The sequence below is a fragment of the Panthera leo genome, chromosome B4, assembly GCF_018350215.1.
Source record: "Panthera leo isolate Ple1 chromosome B4, P.leo_Ple1_pat1.1, whole genome shotgun sequence".
Classification (NCBI taxonomy): Eukaryota; Metazoa; Chordata; class Mammalia; order Carnivora; family Felidae; genus Panthera; species Panthera leo.
In genome coordinates this window covers 27,078,523-27,090,786 of record NC_056685.1, presented here as the reverse complement: position 1 = coordinate 27,090,786, position 12,264 = coordinate 27,078,523, and the positions used below count along the sequence as shown (strand labels likewise).

General features: G+C 43.9%; 1 long non-coding RNA gene across 2 annotated transcripts; it reads left to right on the top strand.

Moving 5' to 3' along the window:
- The first annotated feature begins 507 nt into the window (after window positions 1-507).
- Window positions 508-1,502, top strand: LOC122225518. 2 transcript variants are annotated; one of them, XR_006205218.1, is made up of 2 exons: window positions 508-718; window positions 927-1,502. It is a non-coding gene; the product is annotated as an uncharacterized LOC122225518 (long non-coding RNA). The 2 variants fall into 2 exon arrangements; XR_006205219.1 differs by having other exon boundaries at window positions 811-1,502.
- Window positions 1,503-12,264: the final 10,762 nt, after the last annotated feature.

Genomic DNA, 12,264 nt, shown 5'->3' with positions numbered 1-12,264 from the left:
AGTGGCAATTAGCAGCATTATCTATGGAACTGTGACACTAGTCTCTGTGAAACCTCCCGGTGGCCTCCCTTGACAGGAAATGAGGAAGAGAGACGCCTGGCCGCTCCCACTGCACCCAGCCCATCCCTCGGCAAAGGCCAGCCTCTCTACCCTTTGGCTCGAGTTGCAGAGTGAGTCGGATGCAGGTGTTGTTAGTCGGGGTCTGCTTACTCAGCAGAACGAAAGAGGAGAAGAAAAGTTCAACTCCACGTGCGCAAGGGAATGGCTCCCTAGGGGAGAGAGGAAGGTCTGGCCAGCATTCGTGCTAGGTGGAATGTTTCATTAATATGGCTAGCGAGGCAGTAAGAGGGTGATTAACCTAATGTTCACATCAAATTAGTAACCCAGGGGAACGGGGAGAGAGAGGAGAGACCTCTCCATCTCTGACAGGATTCCCAAAAGAATGCGTAGAAGGCTCTTTCCTCACTTCTCCCCCTAGAGATCATCTACGCACTACTCAAAATGCCTCTCAGTCTCTAGCTCCTGGGCCTGTCTGAACATCGAATCCTATTATCTTCCCTATTCCAAACCCATTTATTTAGGAGAACTCTGCTAACTCTGAGCTCTAGAATCTTGCTCATTGCATCTAAATTCTCTCTCTCTCTTTCTCTCTCTCTCTCTGAAGACAGCGTCTCTGGCCTGGGGACTAACAATGCGTGTGGTACATAGTCTGTAGTCGGTAGGTATTTGTTGAATGAGTGAACGATAAATCATTGTGTCTATCCATCCACGAGACCACGTGGAGTTTCGGAACGACCTGGCCTGATTTAGACAGGTCCAGGGGCACATCTTCGCGGGAACCCTGAATGGCCAAAGCCAAGTGCCAGCAAAGACCCCTCCAGCCCAGATAACGCCCAGCTTCCTTTCATCTGCCACTTTTCCAACAGAACTTCTCTTTGGACCAATGCTCTTCAACAGGAATACGATGCGAGACCCAAAAGCAAACCTCCTACATCGTTTTGAACTTCCTGGTATCTACATTAAAAAAGTAAAAAGAAATTGGTAAACTCAAATGTATTTTCTTTGACCCTATGTTTCCACAGTAGTATTTTAACATGTGATCGAATGAACATCGTAACCGAGAGACGCTCTATTCTTTTTTTTTTTTTTTTTATACGAAGTCTTTGAAACCCAGTATGTATTTGTACTTGGAGCACATCTCCGTTGGGACCCGCCACACTGCCATAACCACATGTGGCCGGGTGCCACCCAGTTGTACAGGGGAACTGCGGAGCAGAATCTATGGCAACACTGATTAGCCTGCAGCTCCTGGCTGGTCAAAAGAACGTGAGCCACAGGACAGAAGAAACCATCCATCCTGGAATGAGCAGTAGTTCGTCGGAAGAGCCTTTGGCCATGACGTGAGGTTCAGCTCAGGCCTGATGATAGATGAGGACAATCAGCACCAGAGGGAAGGAATTCTGGCCTTCTCTTCGTTCAGTCTAACAGATACTTATCACACATCTGCGCTCAGAGAAGCTTTTTTCCGGTTGGGTTTTTTTTTTTTTTAATTCCTTACACATGCTGTATTCTGTACCCTGCTGACATAGAATCACGAGAAAATGACAGAAATCGAAGTATGGGGTAACTTGATAATGAATTTGATACTTTAAAAATACCGAAAATATCTGTTCCTCTTCCCATGTTCGTACATCATCTCCAACCATTATGGAAGCAGCGAATTTTAAATTACAGCAAAGAAGGACCAGAACTCAAAAGAAAGATTATTTCAATTAAAAAAAAAGGCAACGTATGAAAACTCTTGCTGTTTTCCTACTTGCCAACCTTCTTTTCTGTGAGATCCCATAAAACCCAGCATTTTCTTGGCAAATGTATTCTCATAGTTAGGCCTCATACGCCTGTTTATATTTTCTTCCCGCGTGCTCCTGGGCTATCTTCATGTGGCTATACTGGCAGGCCGCAACACTTTGGCCATCCGTTCTCGAAGGGCTTTCACTGCGATGAGTTGTTTAACACGTGGTCTCCCTGCCCTGCCTGACACTTGACCAGGAACAACCAGACGGAAGGCAAGTGATCACAGTCAGGGCTTGCACAGCCCCGGGTTCTTTCTGGGAGGCCTCTGCGGCCTGGAAGAAATTCAGGGTGCTGGGGAGTTGGTAATCCTCGCCACCTCTCCACCAGCTGGCAGTAGAAGCAAGCCTTCGACCAAATTTCACCGCACACGGCGACACTTATTAAACAAGTGTTTGTTTGCGGCATGCAGGCCCCTAATGGCCTAGATAACTAATTTGGGAGCTTGATGAAGGCTGTTTGCTGCCTGTTTAGGTGTCCAATCCCCCCTTTGGTGAAAAGCTTGTTCTAGAGAAGAGTACATTCTGTGGGCAGAATCTGTGGGCATCAGACAACAAAAACGTCCTCAAAAAACTCCATCAGAAACAAGATCATTGGGGCCGAACCCCAGGACCATCCCTAAGGGTACGGGCCTCCCTTTTACAAGGGTGAGGAGTAGTTCCAAAATATTTTTTCCTATCCACATAGCTCACATATCTCGACCTCCTTGCATTCCACTAACGAGGGCTTATTGCTAACATTTAACACACTAGTCAATAATCCTTTGTTTTCAACATTAAAAACCTGATTTCTAGGGTTCATATGCTAAAGGATAGCCTTTCGTGTGCTGAAGAATGGAGTGAACAGTTGACCAGGAATAGGTAACAAGACCTTGCAGTGGCCACCTTTGGACGATGGCTTGATTTTTCCTCACTTTACTGAGGTATACTGACAAATAAAATTGTGTATATTTGAGGTGTACCATGTGATGACTTTCTATACGTATACGTTATGAAATGATCATCCTAACCGAGTTAATTAACACACCCATCACCTCACACAGTTGGTTATGTGTGCGTGTGGTGAGGACATATAAGATCTACTCTCCCAGCAAGTTCTTTTATTTATTTATTTATTTATTTATTTATTTATTTATTATTTTTTTTTTTAATTTTTTTGTCAACGTTTATTTATTTTTGAGACAGAGAGAGACAGAGCATGAACAGGGGAGGGGCAGAGACAGAGGGAGACACAGAATCTGAAACAGGCTGCAGGCTCTGAGCGGTCAGCACAGAGCCCGACGCGGGGCTCGAACTCATGGGCCGTGAGATCGTGACCTGAGCCGAAGTCCCGAAGTCGGACGCTTAACCGACCGAGCCACCCAGGCGCCCCACTCCCAGCAGGTTCTAAATATCCAATACGATGTTCTTGACTGCCCTCACCATGCTGCACATTAGACCCCCAAACGTACTCATCTCATCACGAAAAGTCTACCCCCTTTGCCGACAAATCCCCACTTTCTCTAGCCTCCACTCTCAGCCCCTGGCAACCGCCATTCTAGTCTCGGTTTCCATGATTTTGACTTTCTTAGATTCTACATGTGAGATCATACAGTATTTTCCTTCTCTGGCTTATTCACTAAGTCTAATGCCCTTCAATTTTATCTGAACTGTCACGAATGGCAGGGTTTCCCCATTTGATGGCTGAATAATATTCCATGGTGTGTGTGTATATATATATATATATATATATATATATATATATATATATATTATCTTGATTCATTCATTGACAGACACTTGGGTTATTTCTATATCGTAGCTATTGTTAAAGATGCTTTAGTGGATGTGAGAGAGCAACCATCTCTTCCAGGGACTGGTTTCCTTTCTTCTGCATAGATACCTAGAAGTGGGATTAGTGGATGATGTGGCAGTTCTTTTTTCAATAGTTAGAGGAACCTCCGTACCGTTTTCCGCCGTGGCTGCACCAATTCACATACGCACTGACATTGCACAAGGGTCCCCTTTTCTCCACATCCTGGCCCACATTTATCTCTTGTCTTTTTGAAAGTAGCCATCTGAAAAGATGTGAGGTGATATCTCACTGTGGCTTTGATCTGTATTGTCCTGATGATGGGTGATGTTGTGACCATCTTTCCGTGTACTTATTGGCCATCTGTAAGTCTCTTTTAGAAATCTATCTATTCAGGTCCTCTGCTTATTTTTTAATCAGATTACGTGTTTCCGACGTGTGTCAGATGATCATACCTGCTTAGGTGCCAACCTTTCGACTAATGGGAACAAATAATTCCACACCCTGTGCTGATTTTGAAGTAAATTTTTTCAGTGTTTTATTTTTGAGAGGGATCCCACGTGTGTGCACACACATGAGCAGGGGAGAGGTGGCGGGGCGGGGGGTTGCGGACAGGGGATCCGAAGTGGGCTCTGTGCTGACAGCAGAGAGCCCGATGTGGGGCTTGAACTCATGAACCATGAGATCCTGACCTGAGAAGGACATTTAGAAACTGCAGCACCCTCTATTAGGAGAGAAGGACAGGGGACTATGGGGCAGCTGAGCTAAGGGAGAGAAACTAGTCTGGCAGCCACGGAGTTTCTGTGTGAGGTGATTATGAACAGAGCCTTGAAGGATGAGTAGGAATTGGCCACGGGAAGGAAGAGGGTGGAAGGGCCCAGGGATAGGAAGGCCCTGGTGATTGAATTGCCACAGAGAAGGAAGCAGGAGGAGCTGTGGGACACCCTAGCTTCACAGGAAACAGCTTGGCCCCAAGACCCAGGACTCGGACACAGATTTCTATCTTTAAGAACAGGCCTTCATTATCCCAAGGGCTCAGTTTCCTTTCAGGGGCCCGACAGTCTCTCCCTGTTACTTCTGACCGTGAACTTGGGCTGCGATGTCAAGGTGAACACTAAGTTCTGAAACACATTTATGTGGAATTTTGCGCCTCTGCTTTGTTTTATATGCTGAGCTTAAGTGCGAGTGAACGTAAGGTTTAACTGCTGAGCCACTTTTTTCAATGCTCATTCATGGCTCATCTCTAACTTCAAAACTGTTGCCTTTCATTCCTGGAAGGAAATGGATTTTTGAAACCGAAATCTTTCGCCCACCAAAACAAAAAACAAAAAACAAAAAAAAAACCTGCTTCTGAATCTGATTTCTTCTTTGTCTCAAAAATTTTCAGCTGGATGATCATTTTCCCACCCGATGGGGTGACGGCTGCCTCGGGGGGAGGGTCTGTAATTATCTACCTGGGGGACAGAATCACCTCCTATTGAGGCAGAGGGAGCTGGGTTCACACAATGGGCTGAAATCACTCCTCCACCTCACAGATCAATAATCAGATGTTGGAAATACCTTCTGCTGTATTTAAATTACCGCAGAACCATCAGCCTACTCACGATATTATGATCTGCTAGTTTAGTAGGCATTCAGGTATCTTCTATTTTGTCTTCCAAATCAATAAATACATCAGGACAGATGGGAATCAATAGAGCAGTTGTAACACTTGAAGAAAGCTGGTGACTTCACCTGCCATGGCTGCGTTAGTCAATGAGAGGCAGCTCAGACAGAGCTTCTCCTGAATATCGAGGAAGTAGAATTTGCTTGCTTAACAGGCTGCTGGGCCCCACCCCCAGAGCTTCTGATTCAGTAGTTAGTACTGGGGGTCCCAGAATTTGCATTTCTAACAAGTTCTCAGGGGATGCTGGTGCTGTGGGTCCACAGAACACATTAGAGAACAAAAGAAAGAAAGGACTAGAAAAAAAGAGAAAGAGAAGGGAAGGGAGGGGAGGGGAGGGGAAGGAAGGGAAGGGAAGGGAAGGGAAGGAGAAAGAAGGAAGAGAGAGAGAAAGAAAGAAAATAAAAGGAAAGAAAGAAATTGAAGGAAGAAAGAGAGGAAGAAAGGAAGAAAGAAGTCATGAGCATCAACTAACAGATCTGTTTTCTTCTCTGATGACTCTTGGCTTCTTTTTGGTTGTCTCCATAACCATGTGGGTCTCCATAGGCAGATAATCAGAGAAATGTCGATGGCGAAGAGGTTGATGGCACAGAGATGGATATCCAGAGACCCAAGCCAAGCATGGGAGATGGCAGTGGAGCCCACAGGTGGGATGGGGAGCCCAGGCAAAGCTGTGGGGGATAAAGCCAGGTAAGCCTGGCAGGTGGAGGGGAGACCCAGAGATCTAGAATGCAAATGAATCATTTAGAAATCCTGTGACAGTACAGTTTCACTAGGGCTGGGGGGGAGCCAGAGAAACTTTCTAACCCGTTCCCAGGTGACATTAGTGCTGCTGGTCACCAAACTGTTTTTGGGGTAGCAAGAGTCTAGATGGCACAGGTGAGAGGTCTTGGCATTAAACCCACGACACCTATAGCAAAAGAACTGGAAATGGTGTTTGCCAACCTCTCCCCAGAAACTTCGTGTGTTCGTGGCCCAACACGGAGCACTGGGGGTCCCAAGCTTGCAGGAGGAAAGGCTGTGTGCACAGCAGGCTAATCTACCCAGAGGCAGAAGTTTGAATGAGAAAAGAAAGTGGATTCCATTGGCCATTGACTCATAGAAGGACTTTTCCTTGTTGCTTGACTAGTATTTTTCTTTTCTTTTTTTTTTTAAGTTTTATTTATTTATTTTGAGAGAGAGAGAGAGAGTGCATATGTGCATGAGTGGAGGAGGGGCAGAGAAAGAATACTGAGCAGACTCCATACTGCTTAGTGGAGCCTGATGCAGGGCTTGAACTCATGAACCATGAGATCATGACCTGAGCCCAAATCAAGAGTTGGCCGTTTAACCAACGGAGCCACCCAGGCGCCCCTTGACTAGTAATTTTCAAATGTTATTTTGATTTAGTCATTCACTTGTTCAAAAATCTTCCACAGAGAAACAACAAATGTTGGCAAGGATGTGGAGACAAAGGAACCCTTGTGTGCTGTCGGTGGGAATGCAAGCTGGTGCAGCCACTCTGGAAAACAGTATTGTGTTTCATCAAACAATTTAAAATAGAGCTCCTGTATGATCCAGTATATCTCACTACCGGGTATTTACCTCGCAAAAACAAAAACACTAAATCAAAGGGATGTGTGCACCGCCATGTTTACAGCAGCATTATTTTCAATACCTGAGATAGGGAAGCAGTCCAAGTGCCCATGGATAGGGAGGTGGGCGGGGGGAGATGGGTGAAATAGGTGATGGGGATTAAAGAGTACACTTATCACAATGAAAATAATAATAATAATAATAGTCTTCCATGGCTACTTGCTGCTTCAGTATAAAACCACACTGTACTGGGAACAACATTAGCTCAATGTATTTTGGGTAACTTTCTTCTTTGATAGCTTAGGCTCCAAACGCCTCCCCGCTTCCTGCCATCAATCCAATGGACTATTCCACTGGAGATGAAAATAGAAACCCAGCCCATGGAGAAAGGCTTCCCTGGAGGCTCTGTGCATTTCTTCTTCCCATCTTTCCTCACGCGGCTTAACAGCTTTTTGTTGATCTGATGTTATCTAGCTTTCAAGACAACACAGAAGTACCATTTCCTCCCAGATGTCTCTAACTGTTCTCTTTTCCATCCCAGCCGCACCGACTGTTAGCATCTCCTGCCGTATTTGTGGTACCCTGACTATTAAAAACTTTACGGAAACTAGATTGTTAAGTTTCTTAAAAACTTTCTCACAATTCGGCCTCGAACCTGAAGCGAGTCAAACTCAAGTAATAGACATTCCCGCAGGTACGTGTGAAAGATGAACATTCAAGGGAGCATCATTTGTGTCTAAGGGAGTTACTTTGATAGTCCTGAGCCTTCGGTGCTAGTTTACACTCCTTAGCCTCTAAGACTTCCAGAAAATTCCAGCATTATTGGAGAAAGTGGTCCCTTCCAGAACAACATGTTGGTTTGACAGAACTGGTTAAGGAACGATGCTTTTTTATTTAAAATCAGTTCTGCTTCTTTATGATGCTCTCTTGCAATATCCGATGAATGTTTTCCTGATTAGAGGTGGAAAGAAGAAAAAAGAAAGAGGAAATGGACCGGATGGGGGTGGGGCTGCGGCAGGTGGGGTTGAAGGGGTGGGGCGGGTGTGAAGAAGGCTGCATCTTCAGAAATGGGAGAGAGGCTCTGAGCATTCGGCAGACTGTATCCTAAAACCGGTTGACGGGGCTGGGAGCTATTTCTCTGCTTTATACAGCTTGACTGGTTGAGAGAATGTGGCCTTTTTGAAATGCACCAGTAAAAATATTACGTCACTAATACATATAGAGAGGAAACTATGATATAGCTCTTCTTTAAGTGTGTCTGCACGTATTTATCGAGATGCCTATCCATTGGCTCTTGTCTTGATTTTCATAAATGGGATCACACTACATGTATAGTAACAAATAACATTTTGGAGGTATTTGCTCGACACCGGTACCCTGAGTCCTCAACGTGCAGAACTTAAGTCTCAGAAGAGCCTTGTAAGTACTATCTACACCCCCATTACACAGAGAGGGGGAGAAAAAGGCATGCCGAGAGTCAGTGGCTTGCTGGGAAATGACAGAGCCAGGCTCTGAGCCCCGGCTCTCTGGTTGTAGAACTCTTGCTTATGACCAAGTCAGACCACCTCTCCTGTTGGTTCTTGAACTTATTTTGTATTTAAAAATGTCTTTTGTAAATACATTTCCATGTCTGTTCATCTCATCCTTTTAAATGGCCGCGCCATGCATAAAATTCCCTTCTGCGTGTGCTCTGTGTTTTACGTAATCGTTTCCTATTGACCTTTAGATTGTTGCTTTTTCTCTCAGGAGGCAGCAATAAACACCCTCCATCCAGGTTCGTGGGTCTGTATGGGCAAGTACACACTCCCAGAACTGCAATTGCTGGATGAAACGTTGTGTGTCCTAAAACCTGTGTTCGATAGCTGCCAAATTGCCTCCAATTTACGCTCTCGTCATCCGTGTATGGGAGTATCGATTGCCCCCCCCCCAAAAAAATAACTGCATACGGTCAGTTGTAGAATTTTTGGTTAGCAGAGCAACTTTTAAAGTCATCATCAGGCTTAACTCCCTTCCCTCAAGAGACAGGAGAGGAGACTGTGTGAGTGGTTACAAAAAACCCAGCTCTTCAGCTTCTAGACCCACGCCGCCAGCCCCTTGTTCTGTGCCCGTTGCACCCCCACACACCATTTGCACAAAGAATAAATCGGAGGGTTTTTTTTTTAACACTGTGACTTTATTTAATGGGTTAATTATTTAAATTGAACTAAAGGATTACAGTAAAGTATGTAATCCGCCCTATGCGTAAGTGTGCAGCTTGATGTTTTACATATGTCATTGATCTGTAATGACCACCAGACCTACACATGGGACATTTCCAGCACCCCAGAAGCCCTCCACAGTCACAAGCTGTCTCCCCAAGTGTACATTACCTGGACTTCTGTCATTATAGATTAGGTTTGCCTATTTCTTAACTTTATATAAATGGAGCTGGAAAATCCGTCCTCTTCGTGTCTGGTTTCTCTCATTTACTCTTGCGTGTCAGACGCATTCATGTCACGGGACTGAGCTGCCTGTTCAGTTTCATTGCTGTGTTTATTTCATGGCACGGATATACCATAGTTTAGTTATCCATTTGCAGTGTTTCTAGTTCGGAGCGATTCTTACACATCTTTTGATCAACATATTGGGTAGCGACTGACGAATGGAATTGCTGGGTGATAGGATTCATGTATGTTATTTTAATAGACGCTCCCGGTCAGTTTTCCAAGGTGGTCGCAGCAGTTTACGTGACGACGGGAAGAGCAGGTAGTGTGCTTTGCTCCGTATCTCACCAACATTGTATATTGTCAATCTTTTAAAAAATTTGTATCGTTCTGATGTGAGTGTACAGATACTACACTGTGGTTTTAATTTGCATTTTTATTTTTATTAATGTTTATTTCCTTATTCTGAGAGACAGAGAGAGTGCATGAGTGGGACAGGGGCAGAGAGGGAGAGAGGGAGAAAGAGAAAGAGAGAGAGAGAGAATCCCAAACAGGCTCCACGCTGTCAACACAGAGCTGTGGAGCTCGAACTCAAGAACCAGAACCTTGAGATCCTGACATGAGCCAAAATCAAGGGTCCAATGCTTAACACTTAACTGCTTTACTGACTGAGCCACCTAAATGCCCTTTAATTTGCATTTCTTTAATGACTAATGCGATTGAACACCTTTTCATATGTCGATGGCCATTTGGATATTTTCCTCTAGTACACATTCAGTATTTTTGTAATATTTCTCTTGGGCTATCTGCCTTTTCTTATTGATTTATAAGAATTCTTATTCTGGGGCTCCTGGGTGGCTCAGTCGGTTAAGCGTCCGACTTCAGCTCAGGTCATGATCTCGCCGTCCGTGAGTTCGAGCCCCGCGTCAGGCTCTGGGCTGATGGCGCAGAGCCTAGAGCCTGTTTCCGATTCTGTGTCTCCCTCTCTCTCTGCCCCTCCCCTGTTCATGCTCTGTCTCTCTCTGTCTCAAAAATAAATAAACATTAAAAAAAATTTTTTTTAATAAAAAAAAAGAATTCTTATTCTAAATCTGAGGTTTTTTGTTGGGACGTGAGTTGCAAATACATTCTCCCACATTGTGCCTTGTCTTTTCTTTTTCTTAGTGGTAGCTTTTAATCGACAGAAATTCTTAATTTTAATATAGTCAAATTTTAAAAAATTTTAAGTCCGTTTTTGTGTGTGTGCTTAAGAATACTTTGTCTAGCCAAAGTCATGAAGACATTCTTCTGTATTAGCTTGTAGAACTTTATGCTTTCCCTATCACAGTCAGATCTAAAATCCAACTGGAATTGGTTTTATTGATAGCATAAGGGAGGGATGCAGTTGATTTCTCTCTTATATGAATATCCAATACCTCCAGGCACAATTGATTGAATAGAACATCCTTTGCCACTGAAGTGTCTTAGCCGAGCGACCACGTAGGGGATGATGTGTTTCTGGACTTCCCATTCGTTTTCTCTGGTCTATTCTTTCTTCTTGGGCCGACACCACATTTTCTTAATTATGTAGCATTGTAATAAACTTGATTTCTGACAGTGCATATTTTCCAACTCTGTTCTTCAACACTGTCTTTGCTCTTCTTCTCCCTTTGCCCTTCCATATAAAATTTAGAATCCGCTAATTTCTACAGAAAATGGCTGGTGTTTTTAATGGAATTGCATTGAATCTACTTATTCAGCTTGGAGAGAATTGGGGACAAAATTGTAGTCTTTATGATATTCAATCTTTAGCTCAATCCGTAAATATGATATATCCCTCCATTTATTTAGGTTTTCTTGAATTTCTCTGCAGTATTTTGCAGTCAGTGTAGAGATACTGAATACTTTAGTTCCTACATATTTGACTTTTTATTCTACTGTAAATGGCATTTTAAATCAAATTTTCTAACTGTGTGTTGTTACAGCCTGCAGTTGAGTTTTTAAAACATTGAAATCCAGTAACCTTCAGAAATTCACTTATTTACCCTAAAAGTTTAATTGCTAAGTTCAAAATCATTGTGCCTGACAATATAACAGTATCGTTTCTTATAAAAGTTATTTATTTATCAATTTATTTTTTCTTGCTTTATTGCACCAGCTAAGACCTCCTGTCACAGAATGAATAGTAAGTGGTGAGAGCAGGGGAGCCTGGTGGCACAGTTGGTTAAGCATCCAACTCTTGATTTCAGCTCAGGTCATGATATCTTTGTTGTGAGATCAAGTCCCACACCAGGCTCCATGCTGAGTGTGGAGCCTGCCTGGGATTCTCTCTCTCTGCCTCTCCCCTGCTCACGGTGTCTGGCTCTCTCTCTCTCTCTCTCTCTCTCTCAAAATAAAAAATAAACATAAAAAAATGTGGTAAGAGCAGGCTTCTTTGTTTCCTTCCTCACGTCAGAGGGAAAGCCTTCAATGATCAGATGATCATTGATTGGGATGCTTGCTGGTGGTATTTTTAGAGTTCCCCTTTAGCCTATTAAGAAAGTTCTACTTCTAATTTTCTATTTATCACAGATGAGGATTCATTTAAAGAACTATGCATTTTACTTATTTTCATTTATTTTCTTCACTAGAATTCAGCCCTTCTCTCTTTTGTTTTAAGTTTGTCTATCTTGAGAGAGAAAGAGCACAAGTAGGGGTGGGGCAGAGAGAGAGGGAGAGAGAGAGAGAATCCCAAGCGGGATCTACACTGTCAGTGCAGAGCCCGATGGGGGTCTCAGACTCACAAACTGTGAGATCATGACCTGGGCTGAAATCAAAAGCTGGACGCTTCACCACTGAGCCACCCGAGGTGGCTAGGGTACCCAAGGGTAGAATGCAGCCCATCTAAGAGCCGGGATTTTGTCTGCTCTAGTCCCTGTTGTTTCCCCGGTGCCCGGAATTGATACCTAGAGTCACGGTCCCGAGGCTGTGGGGTTAAATGAG